This window comes from Acomys minous (assembly GCF_964271855.1).
Source record: "Acomys minous genome assembly, chromosome: 17".
NCBI lineage: Eukaryota > Metazoa > Chordata > Mammalia > Rodentia > Muridae > Acomys > Acomys minous.
The window spans coordinates 9,718,251-9,739,717 of NC_140500.1; the positions used below are offsets into that span (position 1 = coordinate 9,718,251).

Genomic DNA, 21,467 nt, shown 5'->3' on the forward strand with positions numbered 1-21,467 from the left:
ACGAAAGATTTATTGAGATAAGTTTGGCACACATATGGTATGCATATTAGATATAACTACAAAATTATGTGTTACATAATTTTAAACATTCATAGGATTAGTGAGGAGTAACAAAGACGAACAATCTTTTATATTAACAAAGACGAGTAAGGCCTTTCTATTATCAGATTTTAATGAAAGGTTTTGGTACATGCTCCAAGTTCAGGTCTGATTAACTTAAGTGCTACGCTGGGTTTTCCTTCTGGAGCTACAGGATAAGGGTTTGTACCTCCTTTTTTTCTTTACTGTTTTTCATAATAATCGAAGTGGAAGTTTCTGGTCTTTGAATACTTAGTTGTGTAATATGGATTTTGTTGTTGTTTTTTTTGTTGTTATTTTTTGTTTTTGTTTTTTTGCTTTGGTCTCAAGTGTGGAATGTGGGAGTGTTTTTCCACCACTGAAAACAGACTCCGGATCTTTGTTAGCTGAAAACAGACATGTGAGAAGGCATGTGATTTTTTCTGGAAGCTGTCTTTGAGAGGGACATGTCTTTTACCTTGTGTGGACTTTGGGAAGGGATAAATAGAAGCCCACGGACACTGAGTTTTGTATTGCTATGTTTTGCAATGATTCACATTGCTTTGTTGGTTTTCATTTTTCTACACTTCACAGAGAGAAATGCTTCAAAGAATGTCTGGTGGCACTCTGGCTAAGTCTTATTGCTTCTGATGACTAGTGCTGGTGTGGCAGAATTTTGCTGTTTCTGCTGGGTCATGCCACTGAGACTTATTCCTTTTGCTGTTTTGTGTTTGCCATTTGATTGGACTGCTGGTATAGTGACAACAAATAGTGGAATCGCCCCCAAAGGGCCTATGTCTAAAAAGCTCCACAACCCCTTTTCCTATTAACCTTCTTTCTCTCCCATCTCCAGTAGGTAGGTCAGAAAGAAGGTAGAAGTATTTAAGAACCCTAAATAAAGTAGGTTTTTGAAAAATATTTAAGCCTACAAATAACTCTTCTTTTCTCTCTTCATTGCCTATTGCTCAGTGGCCTTCTAGGTTTTTACTGAGCTCTTGAATTTAATCACATGTATCAACCAAATTTTGGAGAGGAGTCTGCATCCTTTCTGCGAATGTTCATTTTATCTAATCTAAGTGACTAGAATTTAGCTGAGTGTAGTGGTATCTGTAATCCCAGCACTTAGGAGGTTCCTGCAAGGGACCATGAATTGGAGGGTAGTCTAGACTGCATAATGAGACTCCACCACAAATGAACAAAACACAGAAACTAGAATTTTATTGAACAATTTTTGGAGTTGGCATTGTAAATCATTGTGAGTTGAATGTTGACTGTCTCCACATAGACTCAATGTTTTAACATTTAGGAAGATTATGAAATCTTTAGGAGACAAATCTTGCTGCAGGGAGAGAGTTACTGGGTGGGGGCTTTGAGGTTTTGTAGCTGGCCCTCATGAACTTGCCGCCATACCTTTCCCATCAAGGGCTGACTATAAGCCTTTGTAACTATAAGACAGAACTTTCTCCTGTAAAATGCTTTTGTCAGGGTATTTTTATAACAGCAACAGAAAAATGACTAAGGCACGATTTTAGAGCAAGTTGCTTGATAAAAAATGTGAAGTGTTTCCCAGCTGAATTATCACTCAACCAAAGCTTTAAAAGCTCTCTCTCTCTCTCTCTCTCTCTCTCTCTCTCTCTCTCTCTCTCTCTCTGTGACTGCATCTGCATGAATACATTTTATTTTTATTCATTTTAAGCTAATTTTTAGACTACAAAAGACTAGGATTTACCACAGCATGTTCATAAATCTGTGTTGTTGCGTTTTGCCCTCATTCATTGCTTTCTTCTATTCCTTCCTCTACCTACTCTTCCCTAGCTGATTACCTTTCTTCTTCTGGGCTCAGGAAGATGGTGAAGCTGCCTTCTGGACTAAGTCTGTGTTTTAGGAATGAATGATCCATGTGTGCAAAAGTAGCAACTGCAGCTCCATCCTCCAGGATGTCACAGCCTGAGACTGAAGCCCACAGAGAACGCCTACTGAGACCAGCCAACTCCTCCTCCTAGTGCTGTGTACAATAAACAATTGGAGGTGCGACTGCTCCATCACAATGGGCACAGCTCTCCCTAACCAGGGTTTCTGTACAAGTGTCTGTCTGTCTGTCCTTTCTTCACTCCCTGGTTTCCTTAGTCAGATTTCTAAGACCAGACCATGCAGGATGTAGTGGTTTACCATGTCTCCTAATATTTCTTCTTCCTCTTTCATGATGCCCCTTCTAACTTTGTGAAACACGCGTGCACACACGCACATAAACTTAGTTTTCACATATTAGAAGAAATATGTATTATTTGTCGTTCTGAATTATTGTGGTGCTTTTATGACCTGCTTGCAGTTTAAATAAGACACAAGGACTTCTATTTAGTTTAAAGCTGTTGGCCGTATGCTGGAGCAGTGTATCAGCTAGCTCATCTAAACTTATCTTCACTTTTCTGCCATTCCATCTCCCCATGTCATTCTCACTACCTGCTTACAGCCCTGTTCAGTCCCCTCTGATTTCTTCCATGTCTCTCTTTGTCTGCCCAGCTCTTCCTCTTCGAGTCTCCTTCATCTGTTCTCTCTGCCAGGAAGTCCTGCCCCCATACTTCCTGCCCCAGGTTGACCATAGTTCTTTATTATACAAAACATAACCAGTTTGAACCAGTCAGCATCAAGACAATGATGCTGGTGTTGGTAGGAAACTGGTGATGTGCCATAGAAATTACAATGCCCAAATCTTGCCAACATTTAGCTCTCTGCCAGCATGGAATTAACAATTGAAAATGTAGGGACACACCTCAACATGGGGGAAGGTCATCCTAACACCAAATCTGTAAAACATTTTGAAATTGCATTGTGTATGAGAGTGTGTGTATGCATAGAGGAGGCCAAATGTCAATGCCAGGTGTCTTCCTCTATTCCTATATACCTTATTAATTTATTAATTGGTTAGCATTTTGAGACAGTCCTGGCTGGCCTAGAATTCACTGTGTAGACCAAGCTAGACTGAAACTCGAGATCTGTCTGCCTATGCCTCCTGAGCGCTAGGATTAAAGTGGTACACAATTACACCTCGCTCCACCTTAGTTTTTTGAGATGAGGTATATTAGTTACTTTCTGTTGCTGAGATGAAATACCCAGACCCCAATGACTTTTGAAGAAAGAGTTTATTTTTGGTTTGTGGTTTCAGAGGGAGAGTACATAATGGCAGAGGAGGTGTGGCTAGAAGGCTGCTGGGGCAGGAAGCGGAGAGATTACACCTTCACACCTTGAACTCAAACACAAAGCAGAGAGTCTAACTTGGAAGTGGGGTAAAGCTATAATCCTTCCCCCTCAGTGACGTGCTTCTTCTAGCAAGGTTCCACAACCTCCCCAAACAACAGTGGGTTCCCAATCCAACTGAGGACCAGGTGTTAAAACTTTCTTAGCCTATGAAGACATTTATCACTGAAATTACCATGGGAGGGGGGAGCAAGGGGGGGAGGAGGGAGAGGGTGATGGTGGTAGTTTCAGGACCTGCCATTTTGTCAGATCAGATGGATGGCTAGCAAGTTTTGTGTATGGACAATGGAGGCCACATGTTGACTTTGGTCTTCTTCTCCATTGCTCTCCACCTTACTTTTAAAAAATTTATTTATTTACTCACCTTACATCCTGATTGCAACCCGCTCTTCTCTTCCCAGCCCCTCCCCCACCATACACTCCTACCACCCAATCTCCCCTCTCCTCCTCAGAGAAGGGGGATGTTCCCCATGGATACCAACCCGCCCTGGCACATGAAGTTGCTGCAGAGCTAGGAGCATCCTCTCTCACTGAGGCCAGACAAGGAAGCCCAGTTAGGGGAAAGGGAGACATCAAAGTTAGAGAGGCCCCCACTCCAGTTGTTGGGGGATCCACATTGCCCAAGACCAGGTGACCATCTGCTGTATATATGCAGGAGGGCTAAGGACCAGTCTGTGCATGCTCTGTTGTTGGTGGTTTATTCTCTGTGAGCCCTCATAGGCCCAGGTTAGCTGACTCTGTAGGTCTTCTTATGGGGTCATTGATCCCTCCGACTCTCTTAATTGATACCCCAGTTCTTTCATAGGACTCCCTGAGTTCTGTCCTAATGTTTGGCTGTGGGTCTCTGCATCTGTTTCCATCGGCTGCTGAATGAAGCCTCTCAGAGCGGTTATGCCAGCCTCCTATCTAGAAGCATAAGTGTCCACACCTTATTTTTTAAGATTAGGGTCTTCAGCCAAACTCAGAGTTTCCTGTTTTTGGTAGACTGTCTGACCAGTGAGACCCGAGGATCTACCTGTCTCTGTACTCCCTCCCCAGCACTCGCATCACTGGTGCTTTCCATCACTTCCTGCATTTTACATGGGTTCTGGCAATCAGACTCAGTTTTTCAAGATTTTGTGGCAAACACTTCACCCATTGAGCCATCTCTTCACCCTAATCTATCACTTTTAAAAAATTATTTTTGATGGTATTTATTCTTTCTGGGGTTAATCTGATAGATATATCACTAGTATGATTTTTCATTTCCCTGACAATAATGAGTTGTTTATCATATACCTGAGAGACATTTATATATCTCTATATATCTTGTTAGAAAAAATGTCTACTCAGATCATTTGCCCATTTTAAAATCACATTATTTTCTTTTGTGTTACTGGACGTTGGATCCAGGCCCTCCCACACACTAGGTAAATGCTCTTCACTGAGCTACGTCCTCAGCCCATGTGGTGTTCCCTTTATGTTCTGGCTATTAGTCCCCTGATGGGCGAAAGTTTTCAAATATTTCCTCTCATTCTGTAGGTTGTCTCTTTGGTTGTTAATCACTTCCTTTGTTGTTCAGGTTTTTAGTGAATCCCGTTTGCCAGTTTTTGCTTTTGGGATCAAGCCAAGATATATTTGTCTGGGATAATGTTCTGAGACATTTGCGCTGTATTTTCTTCAAGGAGCTCTGGTTTAAGTCTTTGATTCACTTTGAGCTGTTAAACAGTGAGAGGAAGGGTCTAGGCTCTTTCTTCTCTGTGTGGATATCCAGTACATTCTTGCTAACTTTGTAAAAAAAAAATCAGTTATATGCAAGTGTATGGATTTATTTCCAGATTCACAGGAGTAAGACAGGGCTACTTTTCTGCTTCTGTCAGCTTCTTTGAGTGAAGTCACTTAGGGGAAGATTTCTTGGTGTTTGCCAGGGCCATGAAGGGGCTGCCTATGGCTACCTAGTTGGCTCAGAGTTGGGCCAGCAGAGCCTGGTGGGTTGTCTGCTTCTTCACAGAACCCCGGAGAAGTAGCACTTCCGGGCGGCTCCACAGTAAGAGCTGAGGGGGTGGGCACAGGCCAGGTTGGTAGTGTTCTTCATGTCCAGGGTTAAGATTTGAGGAACCATTCTGTAGATGATGTGTCCACCTCTTGTGCCCCGACCTCTGCTAGTAATATCGCCAGGTTGGAGAGCTCAAAACTCCCATGACTGGTTTAGCTTTTTCTGTGGCTCTGTTGCTCTAAGGCTGGCGCAAGTCTCAGATTTCACACAGAAACTCCAAACACTCTGCTCTTCTGGTATCTGTCCCCAGGCCTGTAACGCCAAGTCACTTTACAGAAAGGACATCCCTGGGAATCACTCTAGTCCCCACAAACTGCAGTAGTTCACACAGCATGCTGTTCCAACTTCATTTGTTCTGTATGTGCATGGTCTGGTGAGTCCCTCATCAGAGGCGCCATTAGAAGCCAAATCTGTTGTCTTTCTTGTACCAGGTCTGAGCACAATATTCCCGACTGTCTACAGGTGGTGACATCAGTTCATTTCGGACAAATTTCAACTTTCTATATCTGTCTACTTATTCTGTCATCTATCATCTATCTATCTATCTATCTATCTATCTATCTATCATCTATCTATCTATCTATCTATCATCTATCTATCTATCTATCATCTATCTATCTATCTATCATCTATCTATCTATCTATCTATCTATCTATCTATCTATCTATCATCTATCTATCTATCTATTTATCCATCTATTATCTATCTATCTATTTATCTATCTTTCATCTATCTATCTATCTATCTATCTATCATTTATTCATCTATCCATCTATCACCCATCTTCTATCATCTAGTTGTTTCAGTAACCCTTTAAGTTGCAATACTATTTTATAATTTTAGTAGTGAGCGCACACGGGGCTGGGGCCTGGCTCAGCAGTTAAGAGTGCACACTGCTCCCACAGAGGACCTGAGTTCAGTTCCCGTGACGCACACTGGGCTGCTCACAACCACCTAGAACTCCAGCTTTAAGGAATCCTCTGTCCACTCTGGACTCTGAGGGGGCCTGCACTCAAGTATACACCCTCACCCATACATGTAATTAAAGATAAAATAAATATATAAGACCATGAACAGACACTTAGTATTCATTTATTATTTTTCATCACAAATTACATTTATCTGTACATATACAATATTTTCATTTTATCTAGAAAAAATGGGTACATAGGCTAAAAAAAAAATAGATGTAGGAAAGGTTGGTCGCCATTTTCACCACAAACACGGGGATATTAAAAGTTAAAGTAATACGGCCTTAACAGGAAGGAAGAAGAAGAACATGTGGAAACAGGAAGATAAGGATTACTGGATTAAAAGAAGATCATCCGGAAAACATGTACAACTTCTACAAATGAAAGATGTAAAAGCAGATACATTTCTGGGCGTCAGCTCCCCAGTAAGTGAGCAAAGCCCTAGAATAGGGAGAAGCTCTGTGGGCACCGTGGGACGCCATCCCCAGAGACAGCCAAGGACTATGGGGGCTGAGGAAACCCACACACGGGGACCACCTTTCTAGGACCCCAGCCAGCTCACACGAGAGGCTGACTGAGTCTGTCAGCAAAGCTAGCGAGGTATTTTGTGCCTGGTCCCAGTGCCTCTGAAACAACCAGCTCCATAAGCTTGAAACAGAAAAGATCTCTTGACTGAAACGAACTTTTCCATTACACTAATTATCTTGGTGCTCTGCTTGCGAGTGGCACATGCTAATATTTTCGTTTCATGCACGTGTAGTGGCTTGAATGAGAAGCCGTCTTTCTAATTAAAAAGGGCATTTTGGTGGTTCGGAATTTTATTTAAGGATGCCGGTTGCGTAATGGCTGTGTAGTACCTCCTAAGGAATGCTGAGGCGAATGAGACACACAGCTCGTCCATCGCTTGCTCTTTAGTAAACCATAGAGAGGCAATTAGGCTGCCATGTTGAGGATATGTGAAAGGCAAACAAAGGGGTATTTGCTCTGTATTTATGCATTTGATGAAAGAAATGAGCTAACAGGCAGCCTGCAGCCAGGTTAATCGAATGCAAGAGACTGTTTATTTATGGGTGCTGGGATTCCCTATGAATTTCACTTTTATCCTTGTTGTCCTTTAAAACTCATTGTCTGTAATCTACAAAATTACCTGCTAATAAGGTGACAATCCCTAAATTGATTCGCATTTAAACACTCAACAAGAAAAAAAAAAACACTCAACAAGGAAACCACAATAGCAGTTATAGGTTATGGATTAAAATATTGTCTTTTAACTTGTGGGCTGCAGGACACATCACATCCTTTTTTCCCTGTGAACACAATGGTGAACGGTTAAACACAGATTTGCCTTCCCGGGGCCTATAGTACTGCACAGGAGCAACTGCGTTCAGATTCCCACAGCCAGTGTCAAAGAGCGGGACATGTCCTAGTGCGCCTGTGACCCCAGGGCTGTGGGAGAAGGGGCCGAGGCAGGAGGATTGCTGGGGCTTGCTGGCTGACAGCTGAGCTCCGGGCTCAGTGAGAGACTAATTCAAGGGGTTAAAGCAGAAAAGGATAGAGAAGGAGACCCACACGCTTTAGTATCATGAAGTTCTAATCAGTTTTCAGATAGACCCAAGGGCAGATGGAGTCTCTCTGTTTCTATATAGTGTCAGTATGACATTATACAATCAAATCCAGACCTAACATTGCAGTGTATATTCTTGACCATGTGGTTCGAGTACCCTGACACATGCGACCCCGTCATCCTTCAGGCGTATGCATCGTTTTATTTCATCTTAATTTTTTTGAGACAAGGTCTCATGTAGCTTATGCTGGTCTCTGACTTACCATGTAGGAAAGAGGATGACCTTGAGTTTCTGGCTTTCCTGCCATTATCTCTTGAGAGCCACCAGCCAGTTTCTGCAATGCTGCAGATCAAACTAGGGCTACGCGCAGGATTGGCAGGCATGCAACCAACTGAACCACATTCCTGGCACATGTGTCATAAACACACACATACACGCACATGTATTTAGTTAAAATTTTTATTCTAGATGTGACAGTAGAGATTGGCTTATCCATTAAAATAATGTAGATTGCATTTGAATTTGGTTCCCAGCACCCATGTCAGGAAAGGTCACAACCTCCTGTAACCTCTAGCTCCAGGCAAATCCAAAAATGGCTCGTTCCTCTCTGGGAACCTGTAGTCACATGTACATACTTTGCAGGCCCTCTCAACAGACACATTTAAATGAGTATAAATAAGTTAAAAATGAAAATTAGTACATTTAAATAAAAAATTATGTATTTTAAAACATACATAGAACATATCCATTTTATGAATAGATGTTCATGTGATGGTTTAACATATGTTTATAGTGTTTAATATAGTTTAAATAAGGTTAAAATATCTATTTACATATTTATTAACTCTTTATGATAACTATAAAAATCCTTCTAGTGTTTTGCAATGTTCAAGTGTTATTCACAGTCTCCATACTAAGCAATAACATACTGGGCCATTGCTCCTCTCTGTGTTTAAATATCCATTGGTCAGTTGTTTTTCATCCTTCCCTGTGCCATTTTTTAAAAAATGGGAAATAGGATAAAAGTGTGTGTGTGTGTGTGTGTGTGTGTGTGTGTGTACTGTGTAAAGACTTGTCTTGTAGCATCACTTGACTGTTTTGAAATATTATGCCTCATTTGGACCTTTGGCGCATCTGAATTGTAAAGCTTGTTTCTTGTATGGTGTGTTTCCAATTAGACTGATTTGACCTTCATTTTGTTTTAATCAATCATCTACCGTGTACTCATCCTTCTGGTGTTCTCAGCGGATACAGAGAAATTCAAGTTCGTAATATTTTCTGGACATGTTAAAATGCTTATAGGCTTGGCAAGCAGATATTACACGTGTTAAACGAAAACAAACACTTTCCACGGCAGCACTAAAGTGGACTTTTGTTGCAGATGCCAAGTGCTCTGAGAAGTCGAGAGAAAGCGACATGAGCTAGAGAAATCAAAGACTACTGCGTGTAGAAGGCGCCTTCAAAACTGCTTTCTGAGGAGGCTGAGGGTCGACGGTGTAGGGAAGGTCGTTCTGGAAGGGAGAATGTTGTTTGTGTAACAGTGACTCGGCCTTAGAGAAAGGGTCTTCAGCACCGTCTAGGGCTGGAAGATCGCAAGGCGGGACGCTCTAAGACACAGTCTGTTCTTTGTTCTAATAGGGAAACTGGCGACTCAACACTTTGTGTCAAAGCCGTGGCATGACGAAGCTTCTGTTTGGAACTCTGCATTTCCTGGTTTTACTGTTGAGACTGTCACAACCTGTATGTTAGAACCACAGCTTTAAATATTTATCCCCTTTTTCTTACATTTTCCTCACTCTTCTCTCTACCCCTCCCCCTCTCTCCCTCCCTTCCTCCCTCCCTCCCTCCCTCGTCTCTGTGTGTGTGTGTGCGTGTGCGCGTGCATGCACACACAAGCTCATGTGCACACACCACGATTTGCAGGAAAAGCTCAGAGGACAGCTTTCGGGAGTCGGTCCTCACCTTCCAACAGGTGGGTCTGAGGGATCGAACTCAAATAGTCAGGCTTGGCATCAGAGGTCTGTCAGCTGACCCATCCTCTTGGACACTGCCAATGCCAGTTTCAGTACCCTGTTCATCCCTTCCACGTGGAGGAGTGGCAAAATGCTGTGTCTGCTTCAGTTTAAGGCATGTGATGCTCCTAGGGATATAGTGGCTGATTGATAGTCTGGTGGCTAGATAAACAAAAGGAGAGAAGCTAATTAAAATTGATTCTACAATCTTACACAAATGACTATAAGAAGGTGGTGAGATGGTAAGACAGATGGCAGACCATGTTTTTTTTTTTTTTTTTTTTTTTTTAAGTGAATAAAGGAAATGTGAGGGATGTATCCAAAGCATGGGCATGAGTAAATGCAACAAACTGTTACAGACTAGGGAGGAAGGGAGGTGGGGGCGGGGGAAGGAGCGAGAGAGCCAGAGAGAACACTATACCCTGGATGGATTGTGATGGTGACATAAAACTAGAAGTGGAACCAGGCCAAGGGAAGTCACTAGGATGGTTTGTGGGCCACCAGCCTCACTGAAGTGAACTCCAGGTGTAGCGACACACTCTGAGGCAGAGAGCTGTAGAGGACACCCAATATTCTCTTCAGCTTTCTGCACATCAATGGTGTGGGCACATGCAAACACACATGTACAAGCATGTATAACATCGAGTGTGTGCGTGTATACACACACACACACACACACACACACACACACACACACACACACACAGAATAAAAAGTAAAAGGGAAAAGAAAGAGGAAAAAGTCCTGCAAGGAACCTGTGCAAAGATGCAAATGCCCTATATTCCAGAAACTGCATAACAAAGCTCGAGATGCGTGGTCTTTTTGCTGGGAAAGTTCTTTGAAGCATTCACCATTTATGAATTTGTTTACCTATTCCAACAATACTCATAAGCACTGTAATACCGTATGGCATGTGCCCTGTACATGATGAGCTCTAAGCAGAGGCTTTGATTGATACATCAAGGTATCAGGCCTGCTGTGCGGGGCTGATCCCAGCAAGGCTTCCCCTTAAGTTGCAAGGTTGACTCCCTGTGTGCAGCATGCGGGTGGGTGTGTCAGCTGGGAGTCTCTTAGCTTGGAATATACAGTCAAGCTGGCTTGCTCCCTGATTAAATCAGTGATGAATTCTGAGCTATCCTCATCCATCCTGCCCTTCAAGTCAGTGCTTAGAGACCAATCCTTTGATTTCAGGGATGTACCCCCTGTGGGTCGCTTAGCACTCTGGGGGGCGGGGGCGAGTGGGGGTGAGGGGGCGGGGCAGGCTGGTGCAGCAGCTTTTGCCCGGCAGCCCTTTGATGGATCGCCTGTGTCTGCCCCATTCCTACTCTTGATTCCAAGTCGGTTCTTCTGGTTCTGTGCGGTAACAAATGGCTTCGACCTTCCCTGCAGCTGCTCTTATACCACTCACAGTCTTGTCTTTGCATTTACGGTTTCTTTCCTGAAGTGCGGCCTTCAAACCCAAGGTCTCACAAGCACCAGGCAAGAGCGCTAACCGCTGAGCTTGGCCCACAGCCCTACAACCTCTGTCCATTCTTGACAGCAGCCCTTTCCTCCTTCTCTTCCCCGTTTGCATCTGCACCCGTCCTCTTGATTTCAGCCCTCCAGACAGAAACCAGCCGAATCCTTGATGTGGGATTGTGAGTTTACCCTGTTTTTGTTTAAAAATTATCGTTTTCCTTGGCCTTTTGGATGGAGTTGGCAGTGTATGTCTGTGGTCTAATCTCTTGAACTGGAGGTGAATTCTCAACTTAAATCGCCGCCTTACTGTTTTCCTACTGGATATCTGAAAGATTTTTATTTCTCAAACTACATTCATAATAAATAAATGATGATGGTAAATAGATATATTTTCCCCTTAAAATTCGTTATTTGTCAACTATAAGCAGAATTTCTGATCAGCAAGAAATAAAACTAAAACTATCAAAGTAAAATGCAGACAATTCCAGGCAGAGGGAGGAAATTTTGTACTTTTCTTTTCTAAACCAGCGATTGTGGAGAGAAATATATTATTAATGTTTAGAGCTAGAGCAGATTTCCCACATATTTATTAAGCAGCAGTTATGTTTTATGCACTATCCCAGGCATTCGATATATGAGCAAACAAAGCAGATGCATGGCATTTATAGACAGCTGAAGGAGAGAGATATTAAGACACTCAAGTATAAATAAAATTATGAAATCCCTTTAAGGGGAAGGTGCAGGTTACTATGAAGAAAAAAACAAAACAAAACAGAGGAACCTAATTTAGTTTGAAGGATCAGGGGGAAAAATCCCCACAGAGAAGCAGCATCTAAACAGAATCTTGGGGAAGGATGCAAGTAGACAGGTCGGGAGATATCAGATGCCCAGTGTGGGAGGATGAGCCAAGAAGACAGAAAGTAGCCACCAGCGAGCAGTGGGGCAGTGAATGGATCACAATTATTCAGGTGGTCTTTGATGACACCCTCAGAGCATTCAAGAGACTTTGCCCCTGGCATTGATTTGACCTATAATTTTATTCACTTTGACTTTCAGCTGCAATGGATATTAAACTCACAGCCTTATACATGTTATGTGTGTACTCTACCACTGAAAGTTATGTATATATGTATATATACACACACCTACATATACTCTGAAGCATTGTTTTTCTTTTTACTGTTGTAGAGATCAAACTTGGTGCTGGTGTTATTATCGTAGAATTCGTAAATGATGACATGGTTAGAAAATGTCAGTGTATGCTGAAAGCAGTAGATGTGTTTAGACATTAAGTTACTTACTTGTTGATATAATAAACTTGACAAAACCAAAACCAAAACCAAACACCCAAAGGGAGATGGTTTATTGGCTAAGAATTCCAGGGTTCAGTCCATCCTAGAGGGAAAGCCATGGTGGCTGGAACTTGAGGCAGCTGGCCACATGGCATCTGTAGTCAGGAAGCAGAAAGAGAGTGAAGGAGGTAGGGAGGGAGGGAGGGAGGGAGAGAGAGAGAGAAAGAGAGAAAGAGAGAGAGAGAGAGACAGAGAGAGGAGAGAGAGAGAGAGAGAGAGAGAGAGAGAGAGAGAGAGAGAGAGAGAGAGATAGAGATATGCTGCTCTCCTTATTCAGCCTGCAACTCCAGCCTATGGAATGGTGCTACCCACAATTAGGGTTGGTCATCGACCTCACTTTACCCATCTGGAAGGTCCCTTCCATAGATGCTCAGAGGCCTGGGTTCATTTTGGTCCTAAGTCCAGTGAAGGTGACCAGATTAGCCATTTCCACACCCTTTGTCAACATGACACTTTTAACCACAACTTTCCACTTCTTTTCCCTATCATGGTCACCTCACAATGCAAACTGTATTCAGTTCATCAAATCCTTTTAGCTCTCAACAGTGCTAACCATCAAAAGTGTAAGTGTAGAGTAGCCTTTCAGACTCAGGCAATCTCTGAGAGCCTTGTGCAAAAAAAAAAATTACACTTGTTTATTTATTTACTTTGAGACAAAGTCTCACTATGGACACTGGCTGGCCTGTAGCTTGCTATGTGGACCAGGCTGAGACCAGGGCAAGGGTAGTGGGCAGTGGCTATGACACTGAATGGATACTACCTTGTCTGGAATATCTTCCAACAAGCAAATCAGTTCACTTCCAAATCTAATCTCAGTCCAGTTCTTAGGCCATGGGCAGATTGCCACTAGTGTGTTTGCCAGAACATCACACAAATGGGCGCTGGCTGAGTGCTATTGGGAGTTTGCGTTCCTTCTCAAACCCCATGGGGTGGATCACTACAGCTCTCAAGGTATATTCATCTTCTAAACTCCCACCAGAATGACTCATTAAGTTATGCTAAAGGCATTTAAAGGCTCTTCTAGCTGGATTCCCAACGACCTGCATTCCTCCCTCAAGCCATTTCCAACGACCTGCACACCACTTTGTCGAGTTCATTACAGCAACAGCCACACTTTTCCACACCAGTTTTATGTATTGGTTGCTTGTCTCCCTGCTGTGATAAAAGCAACGTAAGAGAGAAAGGGTTTGTTGACTTACAGTTCTAGGGGTACAGTCTATTAGAGCAGGGCAGGCATGGTGACAGGAGCTTGGAGCAGCTGCCTTCATTATATCTATAGACAGGAAACAGAGGGAAAGAGGGAGGGAAGGGGGAGAGAGAGAGAGAGAGAAAGAGAGAGAGAGAGAGAGAGAGAGAGAGAGAGAGAGAGAGAGAATATATATGTTGGTGACAGTTACTTAGTTTTCTTCTAAGAACAGTGCCACCCATAATTGGAATAGGTCTTCCCACCTTAACTAACCCAATCTAGATGCTCAGATAAACTGAGAGGCGTGTTTCCATGGTGATTCCAAATCTAGTCATGTTGACAGAATTAACCATCGAAGGCACATTATTTTGAACAGAGAGTACTTAGTCATGGCTGTAGTGTGTCGCGAGGGGGAGTTTTCACAGACTACATCTAGAGTTTTGACTTTGGCAAAGGAGGAGGACTGAGGTGCTGTTTAGAGAGATGAAGAATATAGACCAAGAAGGACTTCTAATTTTTACTTGGGAGGGAAACAGATCCAAGTAGAAATGTCAAGTAGACAGCGAGCGGGATGTGTAGATCTGATCTTGGAGAACACATATTGGCTAGGGACAGAAAGTTGAGACTTGCTACCATATAGAAACTAATGCCACGAGCTTGGAAGGGATCAGGGATAGGTAGGAGGGGAAGAGGGAAAGAGGAGGGCTCTAGACCATTCCTCAAGGAGCCTCTAATCTAGAGGTTGGACAGACTGGTCCAGATCAATAGAAGAAAAACGAGAAAAGGGTTTGGGGAATGTGACTTGGTTGGCAGAGTGCCTGCCTAGCACACACAGTGCCCCGAGTTCAGTCCCTAGCATCTATTAGCTGTGGTCATCATGCTGGACATCTTTAGATGGTACCCTTATCATCTAAGCAACATCTCCCTGAACCATTTCTCACTCAACCTTCTCATTCTATTCTCAGCTTCTGTAAGATCAATAGTTTATAATTCCACATATGAGTGAGATCATGTGGTTCGTGTCTTATTGTCTATATCCATTTACCAATCAAGATGCCCTGACTGGTTCACTATCTTAGCTGTTGTGAACATTGCCATGGAAAACATGAACATCTCTTTAACACAGCAATTTTTAGGGTGGTTGTGGTGCACACCTTTGATCCCAGCACTTGGGAGGCAGAGGCAGGAGTTATCTTTGAGTTCAAGGTCAGCTTGGTCTACCCAGTGAGTTCCAGGACAACCAAAGCTACACAGAGAAACCCTACCTTGAAAAACAAAAATCAAAAACAAAAACAAAAGATCCAAAACCTATTGATTTTTATTTCCTTTGCATACCCATCCAGAAGTGAGATGACTTGATCATGCAGTAGTTCTATTTTTATTGGTGTGTGTGTGTGTGTGATAAATGCCAAGTTGTTTTTCATTTTAAAGTCCACATTCAATACTAGTTTCTGAGTAAAAATCTCTATTTTGTAAAAATCCTCGGAGTTTCAAATACTCAGGACCTTCACTATGTGGAACTGAACACCAATTGAAAACCAAGGATTGAGTTCTGTTTGTTCCTTCTTAGCAAGCTTATGAAATTGAGATCATTAAGTACTATGGCCTGTTATGACTTGACTATGAGATGGTCTCCACAGGCTCAAGTGTTAAGGCTGAGGTCCTCGATGGCTGTGCTATTTTGGAAAGTTCTAGAAACGTTAGGAAGTAGGGAGTAGCTCTAGGAAGTAGGTCACTGGACATGAGTTTCCGTAGTTATCTTGTACCTGGTCTCCTCTCTCTCCATCTCTCTTTGTTTCTTTCCTTACTCTTGGACTTTCTGGCCATGAGGTATGAGCATCTGTGGTCCAGCATATCCTCTCTGCCGTGATGGACTACGTTGTTTGAAACTGTTGGTCAAAATACATTTTCCCTCCTTTATTTCTTCTCTCCTTCTTTTTGCAGGGACTGTGTCAAGTATTTTATCAAAGCCATGAGAAAAACAACTAATATAAGACCATTAAAAAAAATTCAGTTGTTTGTTGGATTGTTTGTTTTTTCAAGACAGGCTTTCTCTGGGCAGCCTTGGCTCTCCTGGACTTGCTTTGTAGATCACACTGGCCTCGAACTCACAGAGATCCACCTGCCTCTGCGTCCCTAAGTGTAAAATTCAGTTTTTAAAGACAAGTATTACAATCAGTAGTTAAATTTTGAAGTGTTCTGAAGTTGTACATGCTTGAGAGAACATACTAGTTTGAGATGAGTAAAGTTATCCTTTATTTTGTAAGAAACGATCCAACACAGGCAATTTTATGTGACTTGATAAAAAACTTGGTATGTGGTGAGCAGTTCCTCTCAGAAACCATTGCTGTTGGAGATGGGGTTTCGGGCAGCCAAGGCTACCTAGTCCCAGGAGGCCTTTGCCTGGGTGGAGGACTTTGAACTGTTGATCCTCTTGCCCCACTCTCTGAGTGCTGGGGTTGGAATGTGCAGTGCTGTCCTTGGAGCTGCTGCTGCAGCTTCTGCAATGGTCTCTGGCTGTGGTGATTTGTGGGAACTACGTCGACTTTCCTTTTGGTTTTGCTTTCTAAACCCCAACGTGTTAGTGTTTTATTTCTTTATACAGTGGCAGGCTCTCGAGTTTCATGTGCTCTTCTTCTCCTTTCTCTGCACCCAAGATTTAAATAGATGGGATTTCTTAGAAACTCATTCTGAACCACAGAGCCATTTCCAGCATCTTCTGGTTAGTCCTGAAGCCTGGTAGTTGCCCTTTTTTTCCCTCCTCCCACCAGATGGTCTTCGCTACTTTGTTGAAGAATTTTGTAAGGGTGTAAATGGGGTTGTAGTTGAAACAACTGTCAAGTAACTACTTAATTTTATTTCATATAATTATATTTATTTTGTTTTTATGTATTTACCTTTATATTTGTTTTATATAGTTATAGCTATCTCAATTTTATTTCTACAGGTTAATAGTTTTTATCATGAATAAATTCAACATTCATTAATGTGGATATGGATTTTTTTATGATGTATATATATCCAGATGAAAATATTTGGTTTCTTTATTTATGTAAGTAAGTGAGTGGTATTTCTAATTCACAGAGTGAGAGCTATTTCTACTTGTACATACATGTTTTAAATTTAAAAGACTATCATGGGGAAATGAGTCAAAATTGAAAAGTAGGTGGATTCATCTATTTCTTGTTCCTGTTATGGGTAAAACATTGAATAAAAAGAGCTCTCAGAGTGATTTGCAATGTATGGACTCTAAGGATAAACTATCTTGGCATAGTTTATGTTGTATCTCTTAGAGGATCAGGTAAAATAAAAGAATAAAGGAAATCAAAGCTTCTTACAACTCTACCGCTAAGAAATAAGTTTTATTATTCCCACGTGTATGCAATGCCATGTGCCAATCTAAATTATTTTCATTTTTCTTGGGATCAAAGACAGCGTTCCTTTATTTTTTTTTATTTTCAGAAAATGGTTGACAACAAAAGTTTCTCTGTATTCCAGTAGATGGAACCTATTTAAAACAACAACGACGACAACAACAACAACAGATTGCTTTTATCTTTATTTGCATGTGTGTGTGAGCACACATGTGCACACATAAGTGCAGGTGCCCAAAGAGACCAGAAGAGGGCATCAAATTCCCTGGAGCCCATGGCTGTGAGCTGCCAGATGTGAGCTGGCGACTGAACTCCAGTTCTCTGACAGAACATCAATTGCTCTTAACTGCTGAATCATCTTACCAGCCCCAGTGTTTGAGACAGGGTCTCATGTAGTTCAGGCTGGCCCCAATTTGTCATAGTCAAGGATCTCCTTGATTCAAGATTCTCCCAAGTGTTGGGATTGCAAGCATGTACTACTACTACTACTGGTCAGCCCAGCTATATTTAATCGATAGAGCTGTAGATGATGCGTTTAATGGGATTTCTGGATCTGTTACTTAGGAACAAACAGGAGGAGACAAAGTTTAGGGAAATAACACTGAAAGAAATCTAAAGAAGGGATGGGTAGGGAGTCAGGGCTGTGGGGCATGGTGGAGAAGAGAAATCCACAGGAGGTTCCTGGGGACACTTGAGCTGACTGTACATCATTTGTCCACAGAAGACAATGGCTCCATCCTGGGACATGTCACACAAGTGGGGCTGACAAAGGCCTGCATGTAGAATTTACCAGGACATCAGTTTGGAACTGAGTCACTGCCCACTTCCATGTTCCCGATTTCACATCTCACAGTAAGAGTTGTCATTTCTTGTTCCTTCAAGTGGGAGCAGAGGGCATCTGTACTCTATTTCTTTCTAAAATAATGCTCATTGGCTGGCCTACTGAAATATCTTGTCCACATTACAAAATTTTACTCAGTTCCTATTTTAGCGTCTCATGTGATAATCCCTCTACAAATGCCTCAGAAATCTTCTTGAGTTTGGTTTCTTCTAGAAGTAAATCCTGAGGCAGAAGTTAGACTTCAAGCAATTTCTCTGGTCCCAGGCACCCTGGTGTAAAGATGGAAGGGTCTAACGGGAGATGGCAGAGTTTGAGGGGTTTAAGGTGTAGGCACTGACCAATCTCAATGTCTGACCACTGCAATGTTCAGATTCCCATGGACCGTGCAGTAAGTTCACTTCATTCTTCAGGTTAAGATGGTATCCACCTTGGTAAACATAAAGATTAAAAAAAAAAAAAGGTGCCCTATATATCTCTTGAGTTATAAATAAGCCTTTTACTGCCCTGATTTTGTATAATGAATTGTATCATTTAATGAATGTGAAGTATCCTTGCTGTTCGAATAACTCCTTTTATTTATTTATCCATTAACATCACAAATACATTTGAGAGTCCCAAGCTGAGACATGGCTATATAGTATTATATATACATGCTGCATGTACCTCCTTTTCCCTTTAACATTATATAGTTAAGCATGGATATATATATATATTTTCTCTCTCTGTATTATATGTTTCTCTCTATAAAGTTATATATAATTTTTAATGTACTTAAACATGTTTTAAATGATATATATTCATATATTATACATAGATTATACATAACATATACGTGTGTGTGTGTGTGTGAGAGAGAGAGAGAGAGAAAGAGAGAGAGAGAGAGAGAGAGGAGAGAGAAACGAGAAACAGAGACAGAGACAGAGGGTGGTACTACATCAGATCCTGTCTCAAAAACTGTATAATTTTCAAATTAGAAAGTGATTTATTTTTAAAAGATTTACCTTATTATTTATTTATATATATATGTGTGTGTGAATTCATACATGCCTGCATAACTATTCCCACAAAGGCCGGAAGACGGTGTTAGATTGTCTGGAGCTGAAAGGACAGTTGGTGTGAACCTAATGTGGGTGATGACGGGAAGTGAACTAGTGTCCTCTGCAAAAGCACCAAGACAGTTTAACCACTGAGCTGTCTGCCCCAGAAAGTGAGTTGTATTTTTGTACTAATGACTTCTTGAAACTTGAACAGAGTAAACCATGCTGACAGTATTAGACATGTATACAAATACAGGGGTTTTTTTTTTTGTTTGCAAACTTACAACATATCCATTGAAAAAGTGCAAACTGAAAAGCAAAGCCCAGATGTAGCATGCCTACAGCTTTGTACTGGGCATCCCTTCTGCACTTGCCACCTTGGGTCTTTTCGAGGCCCCCTCTCTTGCTTCTGGCACGCCACCATCTGTTCAGGGCTCCTGATGGACAATTTGCTGCCTGCCGCGTGCCCGGAGTGCTTGTGTGGAGTAGTGCTTAAGAAATAATTGCTCTGGGAGATCTCAAAGCACTCAGACCTCATGGAGTCTTCTGGTACCTTCTGAAGTAGTTATGGGACATGAGGCTGAGGCAACAAAAGATTGATCCAAAATAATGGAAGTAGAAATGGAGCAGGCTTAAGAAGTGCAGCAAGATGAGATGGCATAACTTGTCTTCCTAGCACTTGGCAAGCAGGGCAGGATGGAGACGTCAAGACTGTCTGTTGGACCAGAACCAGCTTCTTTTAAGACGATTCCAGATTTACTGGTTAAAATAAAGCAGAAAAAAAAATCAGTATCTGTGATGAGCCTGGACACAGTGTGCCAGATGACATCTTCATAAAGAGCCTGTGATCTTGGGCTGGAGTGATGCTCAGTATGAAGAGCACTGGCTTCTCTTTCTGAGGATGTGGGTTGGATTCCCAGCACCCACATGGCAGCTCCCATCTGTAACTCCAGTCTCAAAGATGTAACTCTGGAAATCCCAGGCACTGGGCACACTTGGTGCACAGATATACATGCAAGCAGACACCATAAAACAAAAAGAGTTTCTAATTTCTTCCAAGGCAAGATGGGTATGAGGTTTTTGGGTAGTATTATTGGTCAGAGGGGAGGAATTACAGGCTAAGCAATTTATTTCATTCATGACATTCAAATGTAATTTCCTCCAAAAGCAGCCAGTGAAGAGAGATTTCATAATGTACACGAGGCAGCACTGTGTGTGTATATATATTGTGCATGAAATGAGCCACAATCGGGAATGTAAACATAGAGTAACATTATTAGCTGTCTGTACCTCTGCTTTCTATCCCTGTTTCCTGCCTGAGTTTTTTCCAGCAGGCTTCATAGTATTTTTTTTAAAGTTATTCTTTTAAAATCCTCACTAATCCTGTTGTTTTTGCATTAAAATCCAAAAAGGTCCAATGAACACATGATTTCCTGTTTATACCTGTGCTGTGTAAAATCCTCCAGTCTATCTCAGCTCCATCCTCATCCTCTACCACCACCTGATTAAGGCTGTCCAGTCAGCAGAAGAGGGGCTCTGAGGTCAGTTTCTTGCTCCTGTAGGTGGATATCCAGCCCTCCTGCAGAAGTGCTGTCTCCAGCCGCTCTGGACATGGGTGACCAGAGAGCAGAGTGGGAGGAAAGGGTGGGTTTTATGTGGCGAGGGTAACTGCTTCTGGCGTCAGTTCTCTCTGGATTCAGCGCAGGTGCTGGTGTTTCAGGTGCTGGTGTTGCAGGTGTTGGTGTTGCAGGTGCTGGTGTTGCAGGTGCTGGTTTTGCAGATGCTGGTGTTGCAGGTGCTGGTGTTTCAGGAGCTGGTGTTGCAGGTGTTGGTGTTGCAGATGCTGGTGTTGCAGGTGCTAGTGTTGCAGGTGCTAGTGTTGCAGGTGCTGGTGTTGCAGGTGCTGGTGTTGCAGGTGCTGGTGTTGCAGATGCTGGTGTTGCAGGTGCTAGTGTTGCAGGTGCTGGTGTTGCAGGTGCTAGTGTTGCAGGTGCTGGTTTTGCAGGTGCTGGAGTTGCAGGTGCTGGTGTTGCAGGTGCTAGTGTTGCAGGTGCTGGTGTTGCAGGTGCTGGTGTTGCAGGTGCTGGTGTTGCAGGTGCTAGTGTTGCAGGTGCTGGTTTTATAGGTGCTGGAGTTGCAGGTGCTGGTGTTGCAGGTGCTGGTGTTGCAAGTGTTGGGGTTGCAGGTGCTGGCGTTGCAGGTGCTGGCGTTGCAGGTGCTGATGTTGCAGGTGCTGGTGTTGCAGTATTCCACCAGGGATGGTTTTCTTCCTGCAGGGCACAGGATGTAGGAATGCTGGGGGAGATGCCTCTGCTTTTTGACC

General features: G+C 42.5%; 1 long non-coding RNA gene across 2 annotated transcripts in view; it reads left to right on the top strand.

The window, feature by feature from the left end:
• The window catches only part of LOC311588545, a 175,170-nt gene extending 154,502 nt beyond the window's left edge, over positions 1 to 20,668 (top strand). For both annotated transcript variants that reach the window (XR_014776249.1, XR_014776250.1), the window contains exons 2-4: positions 17,988 to 18,118; positions 19,177 to 19,314; positions 20,557 to 20,668. This is a non-coding gene — a long non-coding RNA (uncharacterized lncRNA). The remainder of the gene's footprint in view (positions 1 to 17,987; positions 18,119 to 19,176; positions 19,315 to 20,556) is intronic.
• Positions 20,669 to 21,467: the final 799 nt, after the last annotated feature.